We start from the raw sequence: 26,033 nt of genomic DNA, 5'->3' as shown, positions 1-26,033 counted from the left end.
AAGGGTCCTTTCCTATTAACAGTTTCGAGTAATTTATATGTCATATTCACATTCCGCACTTGACGACTTATGAGTGTGAGATATATTTGCTATAACCTCTTGTATATAGGTACATACATAATCACTGAATTACGTGATTACCTGCCGTAAAGGCTAAACAACACATTGTTCTCCACACACGTATCAAGATAATGTGCCGTTAAGCACCTCCATTGGAGTTCCAAGGAATTATCAATGGTACCTATTGAAGTTAAGTGTTTGGCATAGTTTCTTCCTAGTAAGGAGCGAGGCCTATCAATACCGGATTGTAGCACCCGGTTAAGGAACGCAACTTCAAGCGATTGAAAGTAAGTAGGTATATACAGTTACGGTTTTTAATTATAATCAGCGCGACACCATTTCTTATACAACAATAAACTCTCTTTTTTTATTCAGTTAATATTTCATTTCACACGATATTTTATAATACTAATATGGTATACTCCTCTGCAATGATACTGAGAATATTGGACATGAAAGGTGTCAGAGTTGATAATATATTATTTCGAAATCTTCTTAATATTGACGATATTACATCATTTGGTTCATCACAGTAGTTGTTCAACATCTAGAGAGCATCTACATTATTTAGTATAGCAAATGTTATGACTCGGCTAACTTTGTAGCTACCGAAAAGTAATCTACAAAATGAGCATAAAAATAAATAAGAGGATTATTATATATATAAAGTATACGTGCTGATAAAAAATTTCGTTATTTGAACAATCAACAAAGTCATTACACTCAATGGATCGGAACGACTGATCTTTTGAAACTTGATAGCCTTTATTTATCAGCGTGAAGATTAGACAAGCATATGTTAACCCTTGCCAATAGATAGTATTATGAGTTCATTGGACATGTTCGCAGCTATACTTCTTGATGAAATAGAAGTAAGTGTGGCGAATTAAAAGAGATCTCTTTTATATGTTTAAAGGGTTCGCCTTATTAGGTAGAAAAATGAGTTTGGCTGGTTACAAGTTTTTCAAGTATTGCCAAATATTTATCAATATTGGTGGTTTGAAGTATGCATGGCTTTAAATAAGGTTATTCGCATATCATTTTTAGAGATTAAATTCTACAGCTTGAATTTGAAGGCTGTGAAAATTGAGTAACTAATTGAAAATTTAAATAATTTAAAAGTAATCCTGACACAGTGATTTAATTTTGAATAAAAAGTATCTTAAATTTTTTTAAATAATTGTCTAAATTTCTTGCCATTTCTAAATTTTATGGAAGTATGCTATAAAATTAGTTTTTCTAAAATCCGAGTAATGAATTTAGTGCTGTCTCTGCCATAGGGTAAAATTATGTACAGAAACATCAAAACGGAACTCTAGAATTTATGCATGTAACTAACGACGTGTTAAATACTGCAGACATCTCAAATGCTGCACTAATAATTGGAATATTTCACGCAAGTTACGGCATTTCACAAAGGCAAAAGCGGCGGCAAAGTCGTTGGCATGCGGGCAGCCTTCCATGTCTCTACTTGAGATACTTTATGGCTCTTCTTAAATTTTTCGAAAATGCTGCTAAATTGTTTCGATGCGTTTGTGTGAATATAAATTGGTTTAAGTGCAAATCTACAAGGAGTGTGTGGGCTTGGTTGCTGTGTCACTTTTTATGCGAGGATGCACACAAGCACTGTGTATCTTAAATTGTGTATCTTCTCGTGGTTTACTCTTAGACATGTCGTTTACCGTACAAACGTTTTTGTTGGTGTTAAGCACCGCAACAATTTCATAAAAGATGAGATAGAAGTAGAACAACAAGAATAGTTAGAAGTATCTTAAAATAGGTTGACTTTATAATTATATTATGTTAACACAATAGTTTTATAGCGTTATGTTGCATATACCATAAGTTTAGAAAAATTGTGATGTGGAATGGGTAAAGTGCATTTATGTCAGTATATTCTTGTGATAAATACTCAAATGCTTAAATTGAGTGCTTTCTGGTTAAGAATTTTATGCAACCAAAGTATCGATTTTAGTTGTTTTTCGGTTGTTATGATGTCTACATGAAGATGTTTATTTGCTCAGCACTCATACGCTACGTTGCACCAATTTCTTTTGAACAAGTTTTTGAAACGCAGTACAATTGATCGCTTGAAAATGAATTTGGTGTGTTTTCTATAATTATTAGAAAATGACGAATGAAATTTTAAGTTTTTAGAATAACAAAAAAAAGCTACATCATTTTTGGTAATTAAAAATGCTGAAAAATAAATAAGCCAAAGAAAATTTTTAAATATATTTGATTATGTGAGAAATTGTAGTTTTCGTTTGAGCTTTTTATGGATTCATATATAATGCAATGTAATATATATGATTATTCCTAAAAAAAAAAAGAATTGGTTAAAGAACTTAATAAACGTATATAGTTTCTCTATATATATTTTCAATATTTTTCAATGTCTGAATTTATTTGATAACTTGGAAAACTGTCGTTTGAGTATTTTATCACTATAGAAATAGTGCAATGTAATACACATAATCATTTCTAACAAAATAGAATAAATGCACGATTGGTCGAAGAACGAGAAAAACGTATGGAAGGAAATATATTTTCAATGTTGCTCAAATTACAATATGATAAGGAACAGTCGACTACATCCTAAACAGTCTACATCCCTGAAGTGGATCATTTAACTTTTAAGTTATCTTAGTTTTTGTATCATCTGAACTTAAGTATATTCTGTCGATTTCAAGTATATTCTAGATTTGCAGGTTGAATATATTTAAATCTGATAGGAGTATTAAATCGTTTCCTATATATAAATCAATGTTTTATAAAGCGGTTTCTTTAAAATTTTATTAGTAACGTCATTATTGCCTAGACTTTTCCTACTATTATGTTATAGCCTTTAATTTTCTGTACATATATTTATATAAATCATAATGAAGATTAGTCTAATTCATGTTTTAAATATAGTATATAATAATATACCTATAATAAATTACTTATTAATCTTAAATTAATTTTTGTATAATTGTAATATAATTCTAATTTGTAAATGTATAATTGTTCTGATCTTTCCAATGTGGCTTTGATAAATATCAAATTATATCTGCATTTTTTTTTTTGCATATTTACCATCAATCCATATTAATGTATCTATTTAGTAAATCTTTGTATATACTAAATAGAATGCATTTAGAAACACAAATATGCTTATTTTAGTTTAAAAGTGTTTACTATTTACATCAATATATACTGAATGGCTATTATATTGGATTATTTTGATATTGAATAAAATACACTACACATATATGAGACTAAATATATAATAGCTAAATTTTTAAAAGCATTTTAGAACTAATAAAAATTAGTTTTTAACAAAAAATTCAATAATACTAACAAAGTTTAAAATAATAATATAATTATTTTCATGTACAATATTTTTTCAACATTTTCACAAAATTGCATTTAGTATTTAATTAAAATGAATTTGTCAGTACACATAAAATGGCTGTTAAATATTTTTTATTTGGATTTTCTAGATATATTTATAATTTTCACTATGTCACCATTTTATTTTGAGTTTAAATAAAAAATTCAGATTTTTTATTTTGTAAATCTGCAACTGCAACTGCAACGAAGGGGTGATGTTAGTCATTAGAATATTTAAATATATCTGCTAGATAAATTTGTAAGCACTAACAGAAATAATTTTGTTATATTTTTTCCTATGTGCATTTTTAAAATTAAATTTGATTTAAGTAAAAATAATCAAAATGCAAGTGCAAATCAAAAAAATCCTTGAAACAATTTGTGCAACATTTGCAAACAGCATTGCGAAGTGCAGTCCTTTTCGTTTCAATTATTAGTGAAAATAGAATAAATTCACAAAAAAAAAAGAAAAGTAATGAAAAGAAATTTTCACAAATTTTTATCAACCGCATTTGGTGTGCTTTTTTAAGTTAAAAAACAAACAATAATAACCGAAATTGGCACTTAAACGAGGTAACGCCGCGTACCTTAAAATTGGGGGGAAAAAGTCACTGAATGGAATGAAACTGTGAGAAAATAATGGAAATTTAGTGTTTTCCTATTTTTTGGAAAATAAAACAATTGAACTTTGTGAACTTCACGACTGAACCGGTGGAATCACTTAAAATTTTTGCAGTTGTTAAAAATCGTCTAACATTTAAGAGACTTTCATTGTTTGAAGCGAGAATTTCTTAAAAGCTATTGTACTTAAGTATTTACTTATTTAATGGAAAATGCAAATACAATCAATTCAAAGAAAATTTTTTTACATTGCTTACTTTCTGAGTACGAATATAACAGTAATGTGTTATAGGGGAAAAATATATATATAATACTATGGGCTCAATAGACGAGTGGAATGCAAAGCAATATCCCTAGCAACAAATCTTAATTGGTCATTTGTCCTACCTGTGCATAAATTACCATCGTCAATGGGTAACACTGTGGGGTTAGGAAGCAATTGGACTGTGAACCGACAAAATTTACACTTTATTTATCGCAAATGCTACCTATGCTTTTATATAGAGCACAAACATGGATGCTATAATAGAATGATTAAGTAGTACTAGAAGTTTTCGACAGAACTGTTTCTCTTGAAATCTTTTGTGCTGTATAAGTTGGTGATGACTACAGAATCATAGTAAACAAACACAAGCAGTTCAAGCTCCATCACGACAATAAAATCTAGTGACTTTATTGTCATGATCAAAACGTAAGGATAGATGCTAAAAAATATCTAAACTGTGTATGAGGGGAAAACTGTATCAAATGGTGTAATCAAAGTTGAGGGAGCACTAACTGAGCTTAATGTTCAACACTGGAGTAACGTAATTTTTGTAAAACTTTATTAATTTTATTATTTTTTTATAATCATTTTCTATTTGAAATATAATAAGTAATTTTCTTGGCCATGTTCTGTCTTAAAATTAACTAAATGTATTTAATAATGAATCTACTCAAGCTTTAACTTGCTCTGTGGTGATAAATTTAAATGTAAATTCTTATATATTATAAACTTAATGCATAAGTAGCTACACGGAACATTCTGTTTTTTAATTTTCTCATATAAAATTTACAGATAAATCGCACGTAACCAAGGCACCTGAAGAGGTAGAGAGGGAATAACTAATTGTTACAGCTTAATGAGTAAGAAATGTGTTAAAGCTTAATTGAAGGTATAGAATATACTATACAATAAGAATATATATATTCTCACTTTTTTCTTAACCAACCGAAATGGGGACTTTTACTTTGCTTATTGAAGACCAAAATCTTTTTCGTTGATTAATTCCTGATACTTTGACGATATCAATATCTCTTACTTACTTATTTTGGCCATAATAACCTGTTACCGAGTTTCGAGCTGACGCAGCATGTCTCCCCAGGTGCCTCTGCTGCGTGCGCGCCTTCTCCAATCTCGTACATCAATTTCAGCTAGTGCTCCCTCAACTTGATCACTCCACCGGAGAAACGGTCTACCTCTACGTCTTCTTCCGCCAAATACTGCTTCAAACACCTTTTTCGTTGGAGCGTCTTCATCCATTCTCATGACATGATCAAGCCAGTATCAATATCTCACAGATACTTAATAACAATGTGACTGTGAATTTTTGTTAAAAATGTGCTCTTATTAGTCCATATTTGATTCTGCACTAAATACGTCATATATTAAAATAAATGTTATGATTTTTTTTTGTTCCAAGTTAAAAAGTTTTCCACTTAAAGTGTTAACACATTGTGCTCTTTTCAATTATTTTGGATGCCGTAATGCGGGTACACAATGCGTATTTTTATTATATTTTGCAGCTCACATTGCAGTGAGGCTGTAGAATTGCTGGATTGTTTCATTGTTAGTAAACACAGGCTTTGTCTTTGCAAGGTCAACTTAAATTAAATTCAAATTATTTTAAATAATGTCATTATATATAAAAAACGTCCTTATTTTCTTAAAGCTTAACCAAGTTCCGTAAAATGTGGTGGCATTTGTGACATAGACTAGGCAATAAATTATATTTAAACCAAATAGTTATTTAGAAAACATGTGATAAATTTTAATTCACTTAAAACTAATATTAAATTTTGAAATAATAAAAAAATTAATATTTTTTCTATATTTTCTATATATAACTTTTTAAATTTCATTTAAATATGGGTTATTTCATTGTCTACTCAAATAACTTGAAGTTCTACTTTATTCAGTACAAATTCTTCTAACATTTTCCTTCAATAAAAAGTCTTGTATCTACCATTATTGAATGCTACAAATCTAATGTTGCAATAAATTCAATTTGAATCCTGCTACTGCAAAGGAGACGTTGTCATGTTACTTTTCAACGCAAAATAGAAATATTTCTTAAGCATTTTCTTCTTCCTGAACAGCTTCACATTTGTAGATAATTTGGCATAAAAATGTCAGTTTCAAGTTTTCAGTTTATTTGCCCATTCGATCGTATAATGCATTTGCTTATTTGCTTTTTGAGTATTCCTTTTCCCAGTCTCGTCATGGTTGCATTGGTTTTTGAATAATTCCACAGCATCGCCAAGAGCACAGAAACCATCATCATCTCGGGTTGCTTAAGCTTTGTTAATATTTAAACCACTAAACTTACGAGTTGGCAGTATAAAGTATACCAGATTGTGTCGAGATCTCAAACGAAACATGGATAGATGTTTTGTGGGTTCAAGTTTGATTTTTAATAGTTAAATTGGGGGAGAGCAATAATAAACAAGATGAAACCAATAAATCATTATTAAATCTGAAAAAGGAGTTAGTTTCTTTGTGTATTTGTGAAATTAAATTATTATTTATTTTCTTTTCCATATGTAGTAAATACATGAGTTATCTTCTTGAAGAAAAATTATAGAAAAATAAAACATGAATTATATCATGGCTTTATATAATCCTATTTTGGATATGCTCTCATAGACAGGCTTGAAGTCTCTAAGGTCCATAAAATACTAAACACTTTTCTGTACACATGTGAATATGTGATAAATTGATGACAAATATGTGACAAATTGTTGTATTTGTAAGAAATACTTTTCCAATGGACTTGCATAATTTTGCCCTGACAATGTAAGGTTTTATGGGAAGCCTTGAAATGCATAAAGTCATTAAAATTTTGCCTACATATGAAAACCTGATAAAAATCTAATTTTGTGTTGGCCAAAAATATATCTTCAGTGGCTTTGTATTGTTTAATTCCGGCTATGCTGTCTAAGGCAGCCTTAAGGTCTATTAAGTTCATAAATTTTCGGATATACACCTGTCTATATACAAAGATATGATAAATTGTTGATTTTCTTATAGTAAGTCCACAGCATTATATGCTAAAAATGTTTTCTCATAGACTTGTATTATTTAAGTCTGGCTAAGCTGTTATAGGTGGTCTTAAAGTTTATAAAGTCTGCAAAATTTCATATCTTTGCCAGCCATTATGTGAAGATCTAAAAAATGATCAATTTGCCAAAATTAAGTCCACTCTGATATTACCCAATGATGTTTCTTATATATGTTTGCACTATTCTGCTTAGGTGGTCTTAAAGTTCACCTAAAAATTAATTAAGTTTCAGATAGAGTCTTGCCTGCATATAAAAGTTAGATAGATTTGCTGGTATAAATCAACATAGATATTGACGAATTTAATTTTTTTCATGTAAAAGTATGCACAGTAGCAAGACAAAGTAGTGTATTTTAAAGAAGGTATTCACGAGTATAATATCCTTAAATTTGCTAGTCACTTTCGACATCTGTTCCGTATGTGACTATTTCATATATTTGTGGTCATTTTAAATCAAGAAGTCTGTTATACCTTCAGCTCTGGAGCATTGTTTGATTTATATTGGCCGTTGACTCTCTGTGTTTCTTCTGTGACTTTTGGCAGTAACACTAATTTGGTGTCCTAATCTTTGTCTAAGGTTAAATTGTGTGCTTTAATATAGTATTTACATCAATATTTGATAGCTTTTAGACTATTAGTTGAGCAGCTGCAGCTATATTTATAAACAAACTTGCTATAATACATTGGTGATCTGATATTAAGACGATATTGACAATACTCTTGATATCATATTTAATGCAGATCAAAATGTGATGACATTCAAAATATTTGCTAACTAGTTGCAGTAATTTTACCTTTTAATTAATTAATTAATTAAATTAATTATTAATTAATTGCCATTTATACTTGAAATATCTATTAAAAACTAGTAATGTAAATTGATTTCATGTTATTACCGAAGATTGGTTAAATTTTTTTAAAAGGGAGAATGAATCGAGAATATTGTTTGTCATATAAAACATTGGTTTCGAGAAATTAAAGAAGGACGTCTTTGGCCAAGACCATATTTGACCAAGATCACAATGTAAACAAATTGGCACTACAGAGCGATAGAAACGACAACAGTGGGACGACCAAATGGTTATTGAGTATTTTGAGTATTTTGAGACATGTTTAGTAAAACGATCATTAATTATCTTGGAAAGCGAGATTAATTAAAAAAACTAAGAGTGAATTGCATGTAAGATTATCGTTGTATTAAAAGGACGGTATGGAGAAAAGTTTCCTAGAAGCCATTTTTTCCAACTATGTAATACATTCCATTAGTTTTGATTGATTCATTCAAAATGCAATGCAATTATCAGGAAAAGACGCACCAAATTTTTTTCTCTTTTCAAATTGAAACTTTTGGTACTAAATCTATGATTTTAAACCAAAAAAATGTATATGGTTTGAGTAATACAGAGAATTTTTTTAACAATGTGAGATGACTCATACAATTACCTTTAAGGAAAAAAGCATTCCGTTTTTAAGTCATATGGTGCCTATCAAATTCCCTGAAATGTAAATTTTAAGTTGAATACTTTTGAGATAACATGAATTTGCCTTTTGGCAATTTCGTAGAATTTCAAGCAACTTCTACAGAAAAATAAATTTCAGAAAAATTGAATAGAGATTGTAGTTACTAGTACAACCTAAGTATAAACTCATAGTTACATTTTAATGAACTAAACTTCGAAGAACTAAGTAGCAGGTAGAATTCAAAGAACTCACTATGTTGCTATTGTTGAAAAAAGAAAATTTTTTTATACTTAGAGAATTAAAATAAAATAATTTTTAAAAGTAAAAAGTTAAAGAAATTATCTATAAAAATAGGTTTTTGTTTTTTAATATTGACCTTTGCTTATTTCTATTTTTGCTACGTCTTGATTGACGTACGTCTAATACCAAAATGATTGCTAAACACAATGTGACCTACACCTTGCAGTACCTAATTTTTGATAAAAATTTATTTTTTCAATCTTGAGATTGAAATAATTTCCAATGTGTATATTTTTGCTCCTTCTTTTGTTGAAAATCTTACAGGGTAGGAGGAAAAATCCAAAAGCTTGTTGAAAAAAATTCATTTGTGTTTTATGCAAATTCAGGAAGATGATAGCTTAACAGACTATTCAGCTTAAAAGCAAGTTGTGCTTCAATCTAAAAACGTTATGCTCCTTAGTTCTTCAATTATTTGGTTATATCATTTTTTCCATTCAACTACGTTTCTCCCCTTTATTGCCTTTTTTTCTCCGCTCTTGTCGAAATGGGCTACAAACGCTTATTTCACTTATTATTATCTCTTTTATTCTTTTACTAAAAGTGTGATTTGAATAAATTATACAAGTTTTCGCTTGTGTTAACCTACTTTGCTTACCTTTCCTTAAACCCATTAAAAAAAAAATATTAAATTAAAGCAATTTTTTTTCGAGGCAGCCATTTATGACCTTTGCAATCAAAGGCGTTCTTAATCATGGAGTCCTTTTTCATTTAGTTGCTCTCGAATTACACACTTTTTTTCCTAATTAATTTTATTTTTGTATTTGTTTATTTTTTTGTTTTTTTTTTGGTTTTTTAATTAGCAGTGTTGCATTTGGCGAAGTCTGAGAATTGCCATAATTAAATGGTGAATATAAATTTATTAGCCAGAAACTTTTTTGGCAACATTTTAATTTATTAAATCATTGTTTAGCTGAGTACTTTATGAAACTTTGATAAACGAGTAGATAAGATATTATTTAGAAGCAATTAACATGCAAAACAAAGACAAAGACAAAAACAACGATTGCAGTTTCCGATGTTCTGAAGCAAAAGTTCATACTTTTTGCCTTCATTGTTTAGTGTTGCTTTCCCTCTTATGAATTTCCGCCATTTTGATATGCAATTGTTTATTATGCGCTTCGGCTACAATATTATGTTGTTGTTGTTGTTGTCGTCGTCGTAGTTAATATTGTTGTTGTTATTTGTTGTTATTTGTTGTTTGTCACTTGAGCAGTAAATGCTGCTGTTATACTTGTTCAACGAGCCTCTTACAAAGCAAAAGTGGAAAACTTTTTACAATAGTCGAGCGTGGTAATCGTACAGTGGAAAAAACAAGAAACAAAATAAACGAAAACTTTATTTGCTGTTTATTTGTTTTTGTATTTTATTTTTTTTTCTTCTTTTTACTATTAGCAGTTTTCTGCAGTTTGATATTGAACGAGGGCGGTAGCATAAAAACTGCTCTTCATATATTTATTAATATTTTGCTTATGAGTACATACATATCATATGAATTATATATATATATTTTATATATCATTTTTGAAATTAAGAAACATAAACGTATTGGATATAATAATTGAATCATGTCTTGAAAAAAAATTTATATATTATTACAAACCCGAAAAAAGTAACATGAAGCTTGATGGGAAAAGTTAATCAAAATTGTGAAGTTCACCACAAAATTTATCGTCATACCACGGATCAAATACCCAGCCGTCAGAATAATTCCAAATTAAATTAGATGCAAGTAATAATTTGTATTTAATTATTTAATTAATATTACTAATTAAGAAAATTAATTAATTATATTATAATTCAAATTTACATTAATTTATAAAGTTTATGAGAATTTCACTGAATACAATCTATTTATATTTCACTTTAAATCTTTTTAGAAGAAAATCAATTTGATTTAAAAAAAAAATTTCCTTAATTCCAATCATTGAAAGAATAATACAGAGTACGCATGCTATGCTCACTTAATAGTTTTGACAAAGACAGAATTGAGGATATAGGGTAGAAAAAGGAAAAACATTATTAAATATTGTATAATTAAAATTACTTTACGAGTAAAACACGGGTTCTAAGCCTAGCATTTTCAGTCCAAACAAATATATATGAACTATAAACTAATTTAAAAATTCGATTATTTCCTAAGATCATTAATGATGAGCCCTTCTTAATACTCGAAACAGCGTTGTATGATCATCCAAACTAAAATAAATTTACTAAAATTTTTGTTATTGTTTTTTTATTTCCATTCAAACCTTTAGAACTTGTAAATAGTTGCTTTTCGTCATAAGACGTGTCACTTTCGACAAAAAAATTTACATTATAAAATTCTTTTATTTAATTTTGTAAATAAATTTCTGTGACTTGCTTCGACTATAAGCATATATATATATATAACATGAATATATTATTATATATTACACATTTATACACAATTATACAAAAATTATGTGTACATACACAATTTCTTGGGTTTGGCTATTATATATGTTACTACGAAGTCTAATTTTAATAGTAGTTTGAATATAATGTAACCTATACTAATTTCCTGTACACTATTTTGTTATAGTGAACTCAAATATAAAAACTGATCGAAAATAATATATTTAACATATCTCTCCTTTATTAATATGAAAAAATATTTAAGTTCAATTAATGTAAAAGATATTATTAGAATGCTAAACTGAATTAAGTGAGCGCATTGAAGACACGATTGTTTCCTACCATTAACTAATCTAACTAATCTAGTTGTACCTTTATTAATGCTAATAAAATTATAGGAGACTAAGTGGCCCAACTGAAAACAAATGATTGTAATTAAGTTAATGCAAAATATTTACAAAAAGCCGTGGTATAAGTTAGTGCCAGCAAGAATATGACAATAATACTCAGTCATTAATGACGCCTATAACTTCAATAAATCGTTTTATTTCGTATACTAGTAATCGAACGCTTCTCTTTGTCTATAATCTCTACATAGGTCTCTACCTATGTACTGAGAACTCTCTACATGTTCATGTTATGCTAATTAGGTGAATGAGGATTGGGTTTAATAAATTAAGATTTCCATAAGTTAAGGCTATCAATTTCTACTTTTATTTTAGATTACTGGAACGGATTGTTAGTACTTTAACCTAATAAAATCTTAATATTATTAAAATCTTTATTAGTCAGGCTTTAGAGGTGGTTTTAGAGAATTAAAATCTCACCTGACGGATTTCAACGGTTTTTTCTTACGGCAATAAAAATGGCGTCTTATAAAAAGAATTATATTTTTTTATAAGAAATAAATCTTTCCATGTCGTTTTAAATTAATCAGATTTTTTAATTAATGGCAATTCCAATTGTACTCAAAATGTTGAATGTATGCAGCAATATTGCCAGATAATTGAAAACTGCTTTAATATATATGTTTTCCAAATCATTTTATATATAATAACACATATATAATAAAAACAACAGCTCTAACGGTAGCAACTGCAGGTAGAAGCAGTCTCAAATGAAGAGAAGAGTGCTGTTGAAGGTATGTTGAGAAGAAATATTTCCTGTGAGCTGTCTTCCATAAAACATTTCTTATGTCATAAATATTTGCTTCAGCGTTCTTGGGAGTCAGGAGTCAGTAAAAATTTATTTACTTACATTTCAGCTTACGCATAGATGCATAATACGTCATAACAACAATAAAGGTATTAGTAACAACACCAATAAGAGCAAGAATAAAAACGAAATAAAAAACATGATAGCAAATAAAAGTGCCATTTAAGGTGAAATAAACATTTACGTTAAAAAATCTTTTCATAGGAAATTTTCATAAATAAATAAATAAATATTTTTCTTAACAATGCAAGAAATATTTTGTAAAAATTTTATGCAAAAATATATTTCTAAAATTATTAGTAACATTCCACGTAAGCAATAAATAAAATGCATACAGTTTTTGTATATTGCAGTGCCGTTGGGTGCTGGCAATTGCACCCAACCGACAAAGTTAAATTGTTTTAAATCCATGCTGACAGCAGTCAGCGGGAGTCAAGTACAGATGCAGTGGAATTGACATGACACATGAGGAAAAATTGTTCCTTAACTTATGTGTTTTGCTTCAGCTTTGCAACTTCGCTATTATTTTATATTCTCATTCCTTCATTTCTTGTTTTTTTTTCTTTTATTCCAGCTTTTATTTATTTCATTTCGTTATGCAATAAAAATGGGGGGCGTTAGAATAACAACTGGTACACTTAAATGTCCTTGGTGTTTTCACTACTGCAATTGCAATTGCAGTTGCATTCCGACTGCTGGGTTCTTACTTATGTCAATGTAGGCTGAAAGTTAAGCGCATTAAGAGTGCAGCAAATGGCATGATTACAGAAAAATCAATTCCCAATTATATGGAATTAAATAAAATACGAGTACATGTCCTTTGCATCTTCCATTGTATTTTGAATTTAAAAATATTGTCTATTAAGTTAAATTTTATGGAACTTTAACTAAAAGGACATAATTATTAGGAAGTACAACTTTTATATTGAAAATTGTGAAGCTAGCTTACGGGAGAATATTACACAATAAACATAAAGTCCTGACTTAAAGGTAGTTGATATAGTACCGTACATTTATTACATTTGTACTTATATACACACAAAGAGAAGACCAAAATTTTCAATATGAAATTATGATAGACATAATGTTCTTAGTTCGGATTTATAGCGGAATGTATAGAGAAAGAAATATAATACTGAATAGTCAAAGAAATGAATAGAATTAAATTAAATGAAGGAGAGAGCTAGCCAGAGGGAGAGAGAGAGAGAAAGAGGAAGAAAAAGAGAAAGAGAAAGAGAGAGAACGAGAGAAAAAAAAAAAAAACACAGCGAAAGACAGAGGAAAAGACAGAGAGCGATTTCTATAAATATTGCAATAGGCCTATACTTTTGTAAGCATATTGCAAAAGAACAACATAAAATAAGCACTATTTTCGATGACAACTCTGGACAAAATGGAAATTTTGTTAGGCTTATATATGCAAAACACGTAATTAAATTTAAAGTTAAAGTTAATTTCGAAAATGAATATTAATTCTTCGCAATTATAGGTAAGAATATTTTACTTTTTACATGTTTGTAAATAAAATTTATATTTTCAGGCTCCTTCAATGTTATCAGAATAAAACTGCAAATTAAAAAGATTAATATATTAATTGTCAAATATTATTTTAAATTTTGTACGTTGTTCCAAAAACCGTTCACAATAGACGAAAGACAACAGTCTTAGCAACCATGCGGTTTGAGCGGATTTAAAAAAGTTGAACTAAATAAGCCAGTAATGTTGTTGTTTCATATATTACTTTTGAAATACGCCTTTTTTTTTGTGATATTCTAACAAAAGAAAAGGTCTATCCATGTCTTAAATTTTTAAATGAAAACAATATGCTATGTCACATACGAAGATAGTTGGACTCCAGTTAAGGTTATAAACTGTTATACTTTTGTTTCAAGAGTAACTATTAGACACTATTTCAGTAAAAAATTAGTGAAATAAGAGAATTTGTTAAACAAAGTACGTTTGAAGCACGTTTAAACCTGATAGCTTAAAAGTTCACTGCTTAGTAGGAGTAAGAGTTTTCTTGTGGCTCGCAGATATAAAACACTCTTTTAGGCTACAACGGTTTTTCAGGCTAAATTTTTGGCGATTAGGAAGACACACTAGCTTATTGCTAATCATAATAGAATAGATGACAGCTGAACGTCAATTAAAGTTCTACAAACCTTCATCATCTAATCAAAACTAGTTAAGGAATGCAGAATGGAAATTTGTCTTACTAAATCGTTCAGGTGATATCTCATTCCTTTGGATTCACGTCTATAGGAATATTAAAAGTAACAAATCGGCTGAATACAAAATAGGCTGAAAGCCTCCTTGCTTTGGCTTCTAAAAGAAAAGATCCTATCTCTGTAACGATTTCTAGAAGGTATGCAGTCATTTTCATAATCCTTTTTATTAGTTTGTTTGATGCACACTACTATTTAAATTATGATTGCGATTCAAAAACAGGACTTCAGACCTCAATTTAATCTGTAGCTACAAAACGACATTTAGAATTCAATTTGTTATATCAAAACTGCTCTGGATATTGACTAAACCTAAAATTTGGCAATAAATATTGCTCAATGTGCTCAATAAGATGCTAGAGTTTGAACTAAATTTCTCTCACTACAAACTGAGAATAAAGTAGACCAAGTTTTTGGGTGTTTTGACCATGGATCGGATTAAAGGCTTGTATGACCTTTACACAAACCATTTCTCTTACAAATCATTTTCCTTTTCAAGATGCAATTTCACCCAACGTAATTACCTCATCGATATATATTTTTATTGCTTTTCTAACAAAGAATCTGATAAGTGTAAAATGTTAAGTATTTGCCTATGTTAAAAAATAAAAATACGAAGAATGAATTGTAAGATGGATAGAAAATATTAGGAATGTTCTTATAATGGTCAATTTAATAAAATTGCATCGTTTAACTTTTAATTAAACTATAGATAATATTAGCATTTCGCGAATTGATTGAATAATCTTCAATAGTTTTTAGAAACATTTAAAGCTGCTCGAATCAATTTTATTAAATATAATTTTAATCTTATACTTATACAATATGTATATTGTGACGCTGTTGTATTCTGCAGTTATTGTAATAAAATAATTTATGTATTAAAATAATATTTTTCAAATAAATTTACCAATTAATGTTCTTGGGTGTAACGAAAATTTTAATAAAAAAACACTAACCGTTTTACTTTCGGAGCATTCTTCGTTGCAACATCTGCGATAAGGAACTTGCAAGAGATGACAGTTCCAGAAGATTTCCGATCGATCACATAAGCAACGCACTTTAACAATGTATATCAATCTAGTTTTCCCAGTACACAAACGTGATATAATCCGTAACGTTGATTAGTTCCCCAGCATACCAACGTGGTCAAATCGGTAATGTTGAACGTTCTTCCCATTTCAGAATTTTTACTATTTTAATTTCTTTGTATTTAATTTAAATACAAATTTAAAATAAGTATATCTGTTGTAAACAAATGTAGAAAAAGAGTAAAAAATTTTTGTAACTCCTCTGGATAACCGTGAGTTATTTCAGCTATCAACGGTCGTGAATAGGTTCATTACAATATCCTCTTGTAGTCGTATATAAAAAGGATTCCAATTCAAGTCTTCGTCATACTTTGATATTAAAAGATAGTTTTTTATAATCGGATATCAAATTCTAAAACAATTTTATTGCTAGTATTTTAGGAACTGACTAAGAACCAGTAATAGACAGTGTGTGGGAAATATAGGTATCTTTTCCAAATATAATGTTTCATAATTTTTAAGAAGCAGTACACTGTTAAGGCTAATAGTAAAATAAATATTTATTTTCGGTTTAAAGAATTTTATTCTTCTTTATCTTTTCATAAGCACATTTTTCACTACGGAAACATTTTCAATATTTGATTTACCATTTAAGAATTATTTATTTTCCCACGTATTGTTTGAATATTAATAAAATTTAAACAAAATAAATTTTTAATGTTTTTTTTTTAATATTCTCTCCCGAATATATTTATCTATAAATTTTGGTGTTCCAAATAAAATTATATTAACAATGATTTTAATAAAAAAATTTTAAATATTTTCATAGTTGACAATATATTTATTGTATTTATTATTTTTTTAAATATTTTCACCAAAATTTGCTGATTCATAAAAATTCCAAAATGTCAAATAATTTTCGTGTGGTTTCACTTCCATGGTTTTTATTCAAAAAATTTATAAATAATTAATTTAAAATTCAGTTTAACTGAATATTCATCAGTGGATATTACTTTTATCTCTTCGACAACAAAAAAAAAGTGTTCCAAATTATTTTTCAATGTAACTATTTTATGGTTTTTTTTTTTGGAAATTATTGATGCAAACTATTTATTTTGTTAAAAATATATTATATGTATTTAATATTACAATGAATTCTGCATAATGAATTATTATAAATTCCGCAAGCATAGCTTATTTATAAAATGTTTCAATTCCTGGCAAATGGAAGCATTTACACTGAAAGCATTTGCTTGGCTTAATTATTATGCTTGGATTAATTATTTAATGAACTGTTATATTTCTTGGTAAGATATTAAGATACTTTATAGAACAGTTGCTTATTTAGCAAATCAACCTTTTTTTTACAAATTTCTTAAATTAAGTTTTTCTATATTATATTAGCGGCACTTGTAACGACATTTTTGGTTGCTACCATACAACTGAACTATACTGAGAGTTGTTTCCTACCGCATTGACTTAGTATAGTTGAATAGTCCATTGTTCATATATCTGCATATACTCAGACAGTAGAACAGTCTAAAATATGTCTTGGGTCAACAAAAGAATTTTATATTTACGACTAAAAGACTACAGCTAATATTTTAACGCTTCGATATCTAAGAGTGAATAGTGATAGGTGAGTGGTGTATGCAATATTTAATCTATAATGACTTATAATTTTATAAATAGTCACTTTGAGTCAAAAAGATAACATGGAACAAAAAGCAAATATTAAATTTAATTTCAAATTATTTAAAAGTGACTGTTATGTATAACCATATATGCGAAATGGAATAAATGTCCTATGCGAAAATCTTCAGTTTTTGTGCCACCATTCAGTAATGATTTCGATGACCCTCAAGACGATAACAGAGTACCGGCACCAAAAATTACCCGCAATAAAGAAAATACAGAGAGGTATAAATAAAAAAATATTTTGTATTCTTTGACTGCTATATACTGCAAATATATACTGTGAAGTACTTGGACCGTCGACCAAAAAGATTATAAAATGCAATTAATATTTGTTCATAACGATTTTCAAAATATATTGATCACCCCATAGATGTGAGTAGCGCCCTAAGAAAATCTGAAGAAATATGCAAGTTTCTGTTCAGTGTTGCCATCTTTGGAATTTGTGGCAAGTTGAAAATAGACTGATGTTGTATTAAATATTTATATCTACTTAAAAGAAATGTAGAAAAAGAATTAAACAAAACATTAGTTGCTTTTACTGACGTTTTGCTTAACTTTTGAATATATTCCAGGATATCTAAAAATATCTAAAAAGTGTGACTTTGAGAACCGATTATTCGTCACTTTACTAAAACATTCCCCCAAGAATCCAAAGAAATACAACGTGGAGCTCTTTCTTGTAATTCAGGTACTTAAGCAGATCATCCTTACAGATGAATAATTAGATTAGCTGTCAAAAAAACAGTTTCCCAAAAAGTAATTTTCTGCAGAAGCCAAAACTGGAGAGTCAGAGAGCTAATATAAAGGACAAATTGGAGTCAAATGATGGATTTTATGATACGAATTAAACGCGTCATTAATGTAATTGTTATAAATATCGATGCTATGTACTGAAATCTGTATGAATGATGAGAAAAACTCCTACTCTTTCCTCTTTTCTAGGAGTTTAGGTACCAAGCCTTGTATTGAATATAGAATTTAGTTATACCGATGTTGAACAAAATTTTAACTCACTTCTTAAACACCTTTCAGATTGAACTTTGAAGCTAAAAACGAAACCGTTCCGGTCACATGATTTTGCAAATAATTAAAATTGGCGCATTGGCAGTGAGACAATATCAAAAATTATGACATTAATTCTTAAAATTCTGGGGGTTGTGAGAGAGGGAGTGAGAGAGTATTAAAAAATTTTAACATTACCATAATACTTAAAATTCTGGAGGTTGCTTCAAGATAAAATACTTTTGGAAGTATTCACATATTTAAAGCAATATATGTCCTAAAGTAATTACACTATGCGGAAAGCGATTTTATGATCCAAGAAACACAAAAAGAAAGTGTTGTGGAAATGATGGACGATCTATTTTCAACATGTACCGTGGCGGTCGAAGAAAGTCTGCGCGAAGTCAGTTTATTTAACTAAAGTTACTTATTTTTTAAGTTACTAATTTTTCATGATAGTTCTAAAACTTGAACCTAATAGAGTAGCTTCAAAAGTTGGATTTGAAAAGAAGATCCATTTTCAATATACCTATATCAACAAAGGTGATTTAAAATTGGTTTATTTTAAAACATATGTTTAACTCCAATTTGTTAACTTCAGTTGATCAAATTTTATATCAGAGCCACTATAAATAACTTAAATGATAAAAATTTTAAACGATTCATTTAAATTTTATTCATTTAAATTGAAAGCATAGTTTAGTTTAGTGTTTTATTTGAATTTTTAATATTAAGTATCTCCAAATTATTTTACTGACATCTTCAATCATAGCAAATCACAAGAGAAGTCAAACTAAAGACAATGATTGCTCAAATAGATATTAAGCAAACTGAAGGGCACAAGCTTTGAGGTTAAGTATCTAAAAGTTTTTAAATATTACAAAAAGTTTGGTTACGCAATTTGGTCACACTCGACCACAGTTTACTTGTAACTAAAAGATACCGCAAAAAGTTATCGAACTTTTCCCAATAAAAAGGCATGCTGAATGTCCGTAAGTGAAAACTTTCCTCTACTGCTTGGGAGTGTCTGACTTGTGCTGTGAATGAGATAAGACGTGCCTTCCTTTTGTGTTTTGCTTTAAAATTTATGAGTAAATTTAAGTCAAAATCACAAGGATGACTGTATGTTACAGTAGAAGATTTGGAGTAGCTGTAAGTGGAAATTAAGTTAGTTTGAGTCGTTTTATTGGTAATAATTCACACTTTCAAAAGTTTTGTTTTTTGGTAAATAATATTTGATATATAGCTCTTACTGACTATAACTGCAAAGGATTATGTTCCATGGCAATAATTTTTAACCAGTTCATACGATGACCACTAATTATTTCAAATTGTTTTTTAAACATATGTACTAATTACTCATCAAATTTATGTATAAAATTTCTTGCTGTAAGTCACGAATAGATTTCCACTTACCTTGTCAACATATTGGCTCGATTAACGGCGACTTCAGCTTCTACACGAAAACGATCCTGTGCGTAACGATCAACCACACCTTCACCTAAGTTCAGAGATGTGCCAGCTTCACAGTTTGAACCGAGTGAATGTTGCGTCTCTACGATTTGCAGAAATTTCGTTACAACATCACGGCCGCGCATTAAATTTCTGCGATTATTTCGCGATATTTCATCCCAATTATATATTTCATCCTCATTAGCTGCATCAACAGCGCCGGCCAGAAATGGATTAACTTCATCACTGTACTCATCATTGTTGTCATTGCTACTACTAACAGGAAAACCATTTGCATTGCTGTTGTCGAACAGACCATCGTCCATGATACCATCTTCTGGCACATTTAAGCCCACGTCATCAAAATTAATTTCTTCCATATCCATTGACTGACGATCTAGTCCCACACCACCCACACTTGTGCTAGCTGATTGACTAGGCCCAAGCGATAGACTCTCATACCAGTCAGCCTCGGTGGGTGCTATAAAAGCGGGTGGCTCAGAACTGAAACCCCCTACCGATGTTGGTATTTGTGGCACACTTCCAAACTCACTGCCATTTTCAGACACTAAATGTGGCTTACTATCAGTCCATTTGATTTCAAGAGTGTCTGGACGTGGTGCTACTCTGGCAATTAAATTGCTTCTGCTGTGTTTTTGTGCATTTTCCGTAATTTCAGTTTTGAATTCATTTTTATTTTTTATTGCATGTATAGCAAGACTTTTATTATTTCCTTCTATGCCGGCATGGTTTGAGTTTTTATTTTTCATTTCTGAATTTTCCATTGGTGTCGCCAAAATTGATTTTGCACTAAACGCTGTTGCATGTTTTGTGTCCCTTTGTGCATCTGTTGTGGTCTTCATTGTGCCAACTGTGCTTGTTTCAGGCTCGATATTTTGTTTGTAATCGTCATTTAATATTTCGGATTCCAAATTCAGTGCTGGTAGCAGTGTTGAAAGGGACAAGTCTTCACTAATATCAGCTGCATTTTCAATATTTTCTGTTTTCACAGTTAAGTCCATTGCCGTTGTGGTAAAATACTCATCATTTTGGTACATGTCCTCATCGTTTAATGAATCATACAAACTCAATGTATCTGCCAACTGCAACCCATCACTCAACTCGTTGCTTTCATGTGAATTACTCTTGTCCTCCTTCAAATCAATATGTCTGCCTTGCAATTGCTCCGCCTGTGCCAAGCTACGATGGTGGTTTGAAAATCGTATGCCCATGCTCTTATCAACGCTATTACGTATACTTTCCATAATTTTTTTTTTATGCAACTTACGTATTTTATGGGTCACCGGAGCCATTGTACTGACTGTGTTTGACATGACGGTAGCCGTGGCGTGCGGTTCTGTTTTGAATGGTTTCAATGTGGCATTTGGTTCAGTTAAGGTTAGGCGTTTGGTAATCGTATCATTAGACTCTGAGTGCTGCCAATATCCTGTACCGAATAAATGACCATTACCACTTGGTACACTGATGCTGCTGGTGAAATCCGCTCGACCATTATCACTTGTCTCATTTTCATTGACGATATTCCCGGCATAATTGTGTGTTATGTTCGCGTTTTGTGTGCGCCATGTCCGCAATATGTGCTCCTTTTCATTGGAGTGGCGCACTTTGGAGCGGCCATGTCGTATGTAAAACGTATCTGTTGGAGCGTTGGAATTGACTGCCTCTGGCGGCAATGCTTGATTGTAATTTATTTGTGTGAATAGTAGAATGACGAACAGCTGCAATGTATACGCGGACATTTTGTATCTACTATTGTTCTGCGCTGGGAGCCCTTGGATTACTGTTATTACTTTGAGTTTATTTTTTCTACTATTATTGTTCTTCTTCCTGTTGTGCTATTAAGATAAAATGCTTTGATTTTCTACCTCTTATTTTTAATGCGCACTCTTCTTAATGGGGGACACAATTGTTGCAGCGGTAATGGCAATAGAAATTTAATTGCATACTTAATGGCATCATTTGTTGAGAAAGTCATCATCATCATTGCTCATCATTTGAATTATAATATTTGCATAATATTTTAAATTACATCATTTTACTCAAATATTGTTTTATTAATATCGAGCCTTTGCTTATTGTTTATTGTGGAAAAAAATCTGAAAATGGAAAAAAAAAATCGTACTTGGTTAATAGAATAAATGGAAAAATTAGATTTGAAGTATTATAAAGATTTTTAAGGAATATTTAACAAATCCTTAAAAACTCATTTTAAATGTTTGAAATTAATATATTTAATAAATGTATAAATCATAAGGATTAATAGTAAAGTCTTATTAAATAATGATTAATACATTAAATAGATAAATAAATACATGAAGTACTTATCATATTATCACATTCAAGAACTTATATAAATTTCGTTGACTGACATATCATATAAATTTTTTAACATGACTGACATATAAATTTTTTTAACATCTCAATACTATACAAACCTTAAGTCCACCTCAGGACGCACAGAAAGATACGCTGATTTACGCTCCGTCATCAGTTAGAAAATAATTAAATAATAATGTTTCTAGTATAGCTAAAATTTAGTGTGGAGCAGGGATAAGCCCCACAATAGATTAAAAGTGCGCAATAGCACTAACTCAAATCACAACAACAACAACAACTATACTCGAATATTATAACTTAACACTATAATTTCGATTGTCAAAACTACTATAAATAAAAGGATATTGGAAATTTTGAACATCTATTTCGTATAGGTTCTAATGATAGAAAAATTAAATAAATTAAAATAAGATTATTAAGATCGGTTTATCGCTTCTGTGGGTGTCAGAATATATTTCATCACAAATTGTTGAGGGAAAGGCATATTTTACAACTTCTAAAACAACTTGAATGAATTGGTTTTCAGAAAATTAGATCACGTCCAGGGAACTTATTAATAGAGATCGAGTGCATGCTGAATGGTTAATTACAGTTCTTTCCGGTTACTGGTCTATATAATATAACGCAAAATAACTGCACCATCACTTCAATATGTATTGTGGAAGGTGAAGATTTTTGGATGACGAAAACGTAATCATGTATTTTTTTATAACTGCCTGTGTAAGAGTAAATGATTTTAGTAGGGAATAAAGTGATATATATCGTTTACCTACAGGGGTTTCTTGTGATGTCAAAACATCAAATATTCGGTAATTATGTGAACGAAGGGTATGCTGAGGCATGCTGATAAGCCAATACAAGCTTATAAACCAACCGCCAATAAAACCACACAATCAGTGAGAAGTGCTTATAAAATTAATTCATTATCGATATATTAAGTTTATTATAGCAATCACTTACGCTGAATCAGGTAGCAATTATCGTATTATAAGAGATTTGTATATATAAGTGTAGTAAACAAAATTTAACAAATTGTAAGTGTAATATTAAAGCGCTAATAACTGCGAACGATTATGGTCAGTTCGCCATTATTGAAATTTAATTACTGATTTTTTTAAGAATTATAAATCTTGTTTTCTACATAGATATCGTACTGAAAGAAAATATTTAAGAGCCTACCATAATAACATTTTCTACTCTAGTCTTATAAAAAACTTCAACAATTCCACAAAAGATGTGAACATGACTGTCTGCATAACATGACATAAATCGTAACTTTTAAATATTTTAACTATATTTATTGTTTAATAATTATATGGTTTATATAAAGCTTGAATTTACGTGAGTCTTTTGATAATAGCAAGCTATTTTTCCTTTCCGGAATAGTTTCGTTTCAAAAATTTCATTAATAAAACAAAAAACGAATTCAGTCGAACTTCCATAACTCGAAGTACCACAAAAAAGAAAAGCAAAGGAAAGGTTCGACTTATGGAGACTTCGAGACTTATTTTTTTTTTTTTTAAACAAAAACACATTTTAAGATATTTATTTATTTGCAATTAATACAGCACAGAAATTATAGTGAAATGAAACATTCAGAAATTAGATTCCAATTTATTCCAAACCTTATAGTGATCATCAGTTGTAGTATCATTTGTTTGCAAATAAAAATTCAGAATTTTGAATAAGTCTTCTACTTCATTCTTTGAAGACTGATGAACAATTTCATCCACCAAACCCTCATCATCACTTTCCGTTGCACTTCGAATCGAACCCACTAATTCAGAGCTGTGTAATGCTCAATAATATCATCATCTGTAGAAAAGCTTGATGTGCAAATTTTATTATCGAGCTGAATATAATCATTAAGAGTAGCATTGGAACTTATTTACTTTAAACCAAGCTTTATAATTTTGTTCAATTCCCGGTTTTCATCAATGTTATTCAAGAAAACTAAAAGAATGTCGTCCTGTTCGATCCATGTAGAAAATTGGAAAAATTGAAATGCCAGTAACTGGCATTTGCACAAAGAAGTAAGAAAGAAAAAAATTAAACATTTGGTTTGGAAAACGGGACTTCCATTATTAATGTTAATGGATTCATACTTAAAACAAAAATCGGACTTAATGAATGTTCTCGTAAAAAAAAATTATATGTAACGTGTAATATGTAATGGTAAATAAAATACAAACTATGACAAAAGTATCTTGAAAAAAACGAAAAACAAAATATATTTATATAAAAATATGTTTCTTTTATATAGCAAAGATATATTCCTCAATATTAGCCATAATTTTTTCGTTCAGACTTGGAACAAGAAAACATTAAGTCTGGTTGAAACAAATTGGCATCACTTTTAAAATATCATAAATGATTTTTTCTGATATATGTATGGTTTTCGTTGTATACAATATGAAATATAAAAATTGTAAACACTAAAAGTTAATTAATTTAAATAAAAGAAAACAGAATGAATATTAGAATGGCAGTGGTAAACATTTTGATCTTATACTCGTATGTTTAAATTAATTAATTTATTTATATATTATTTTAAGGGATGATTAGAATTTGGTAACATATTTCTATTGAACATACACAATAAACTGATTTTTGAATTTGGCTGCACTAAAACTTAAGACTTAAAATATTTTGCGAGTAAAACCTAACTCTGAAGATTTTAAGAGCATTATTGTTGCTTCACATAATTTCTTTAGTAACTTACGAAGTATTTTTTTGCTACTCTGAAAGAAAAAATTACGGCTATTAATATTTATATAATATTCAGTATAGTATCTCTCATTGTATACCAATCTGTCAAAATGTATAAAACAAATTAATTTTTATTTTTATTAAAAAAACTAAATTTTAGATATGTGATCATATTTGATCAAAAAATATTAAGAAACATGTAAACATTTTCATTTAAGGCAAGCTATTTGTTGAAAATTCTTGGAAAAGAAAAGTCATATACACCTTTGATTGAAATTTAAACCTGAAGCGAGTATTTCCCTTTGTACTGAGTTCAATAAAAACCTCAGAGAATTAAGTTTGTACAGTGGAAATGTTAACCAAATGCTATTGAATTGATAGCAATTTTCGACCGTTTTGACCACTGATGAAAACAACTCTTTGAAAAGTTTGCGCAAAACTCAATTGATGGTCCTTAACTTGAAACTATAAAATTCTATTAACTCGGAAACTGGCAACAATAAAAGCATTTTGATCAATCAATTTCGTTGGCTCACACTTTTAGGATCAAAAAGCAAGGCGTGGTTTCATATTTATTTGTGTAAAAGTCGGCAGAGCTATTTAAAGTACCAAAAATTTAGTTAGATGGAACAAAAAAAAAATTTTAATAAAAAAATTATTATTAATATTATTATTTCACTACAAAATCACTACAAACTTCTTTAGATTGGAAATACATGCATGGTCAGCATGTAATAATAAATAATTTCGTAACAAAATATTTTTCTTTAAATTAAGTTAATTTCTTAATCGGACAAAAATTGGCTAGATATGACCTCATCACCTCCGAT

General features: G+C 29.3%; 1 protein-coding gene across 1 annotated transcript in view; it reads right to left on the bottom strand.

Moving 5' to 3' along the window:
• Positions 1-26,033, bottom strand: part of LOC119674832 — a gene marked incomplete in the record, with an annotated part of 54,350 nt that overhangs the window by 25,393 nt on the left and 2,924 nt on the right.

This window comes from Teleopsis dalmanni, chromosome 2 (genome assembly GCF_002237135.1).
Source record: "Teleopsis dalmanni isolate 2A chromosome 2, ASM223713v2, whole genome shotgun sequence".
NCBI classification, from domain to species: Eukaryota; Metazoa; Arthropoda; class Insecta; order Diptera; family Diopsidae; genus Teleopsis; species Teleopsis dalmanni.
The sequence above is the reverse complement of the archived record's forward strand: the minus strand, read 5'-3'. Positions and strand labels throughout refer to the sequence as shown.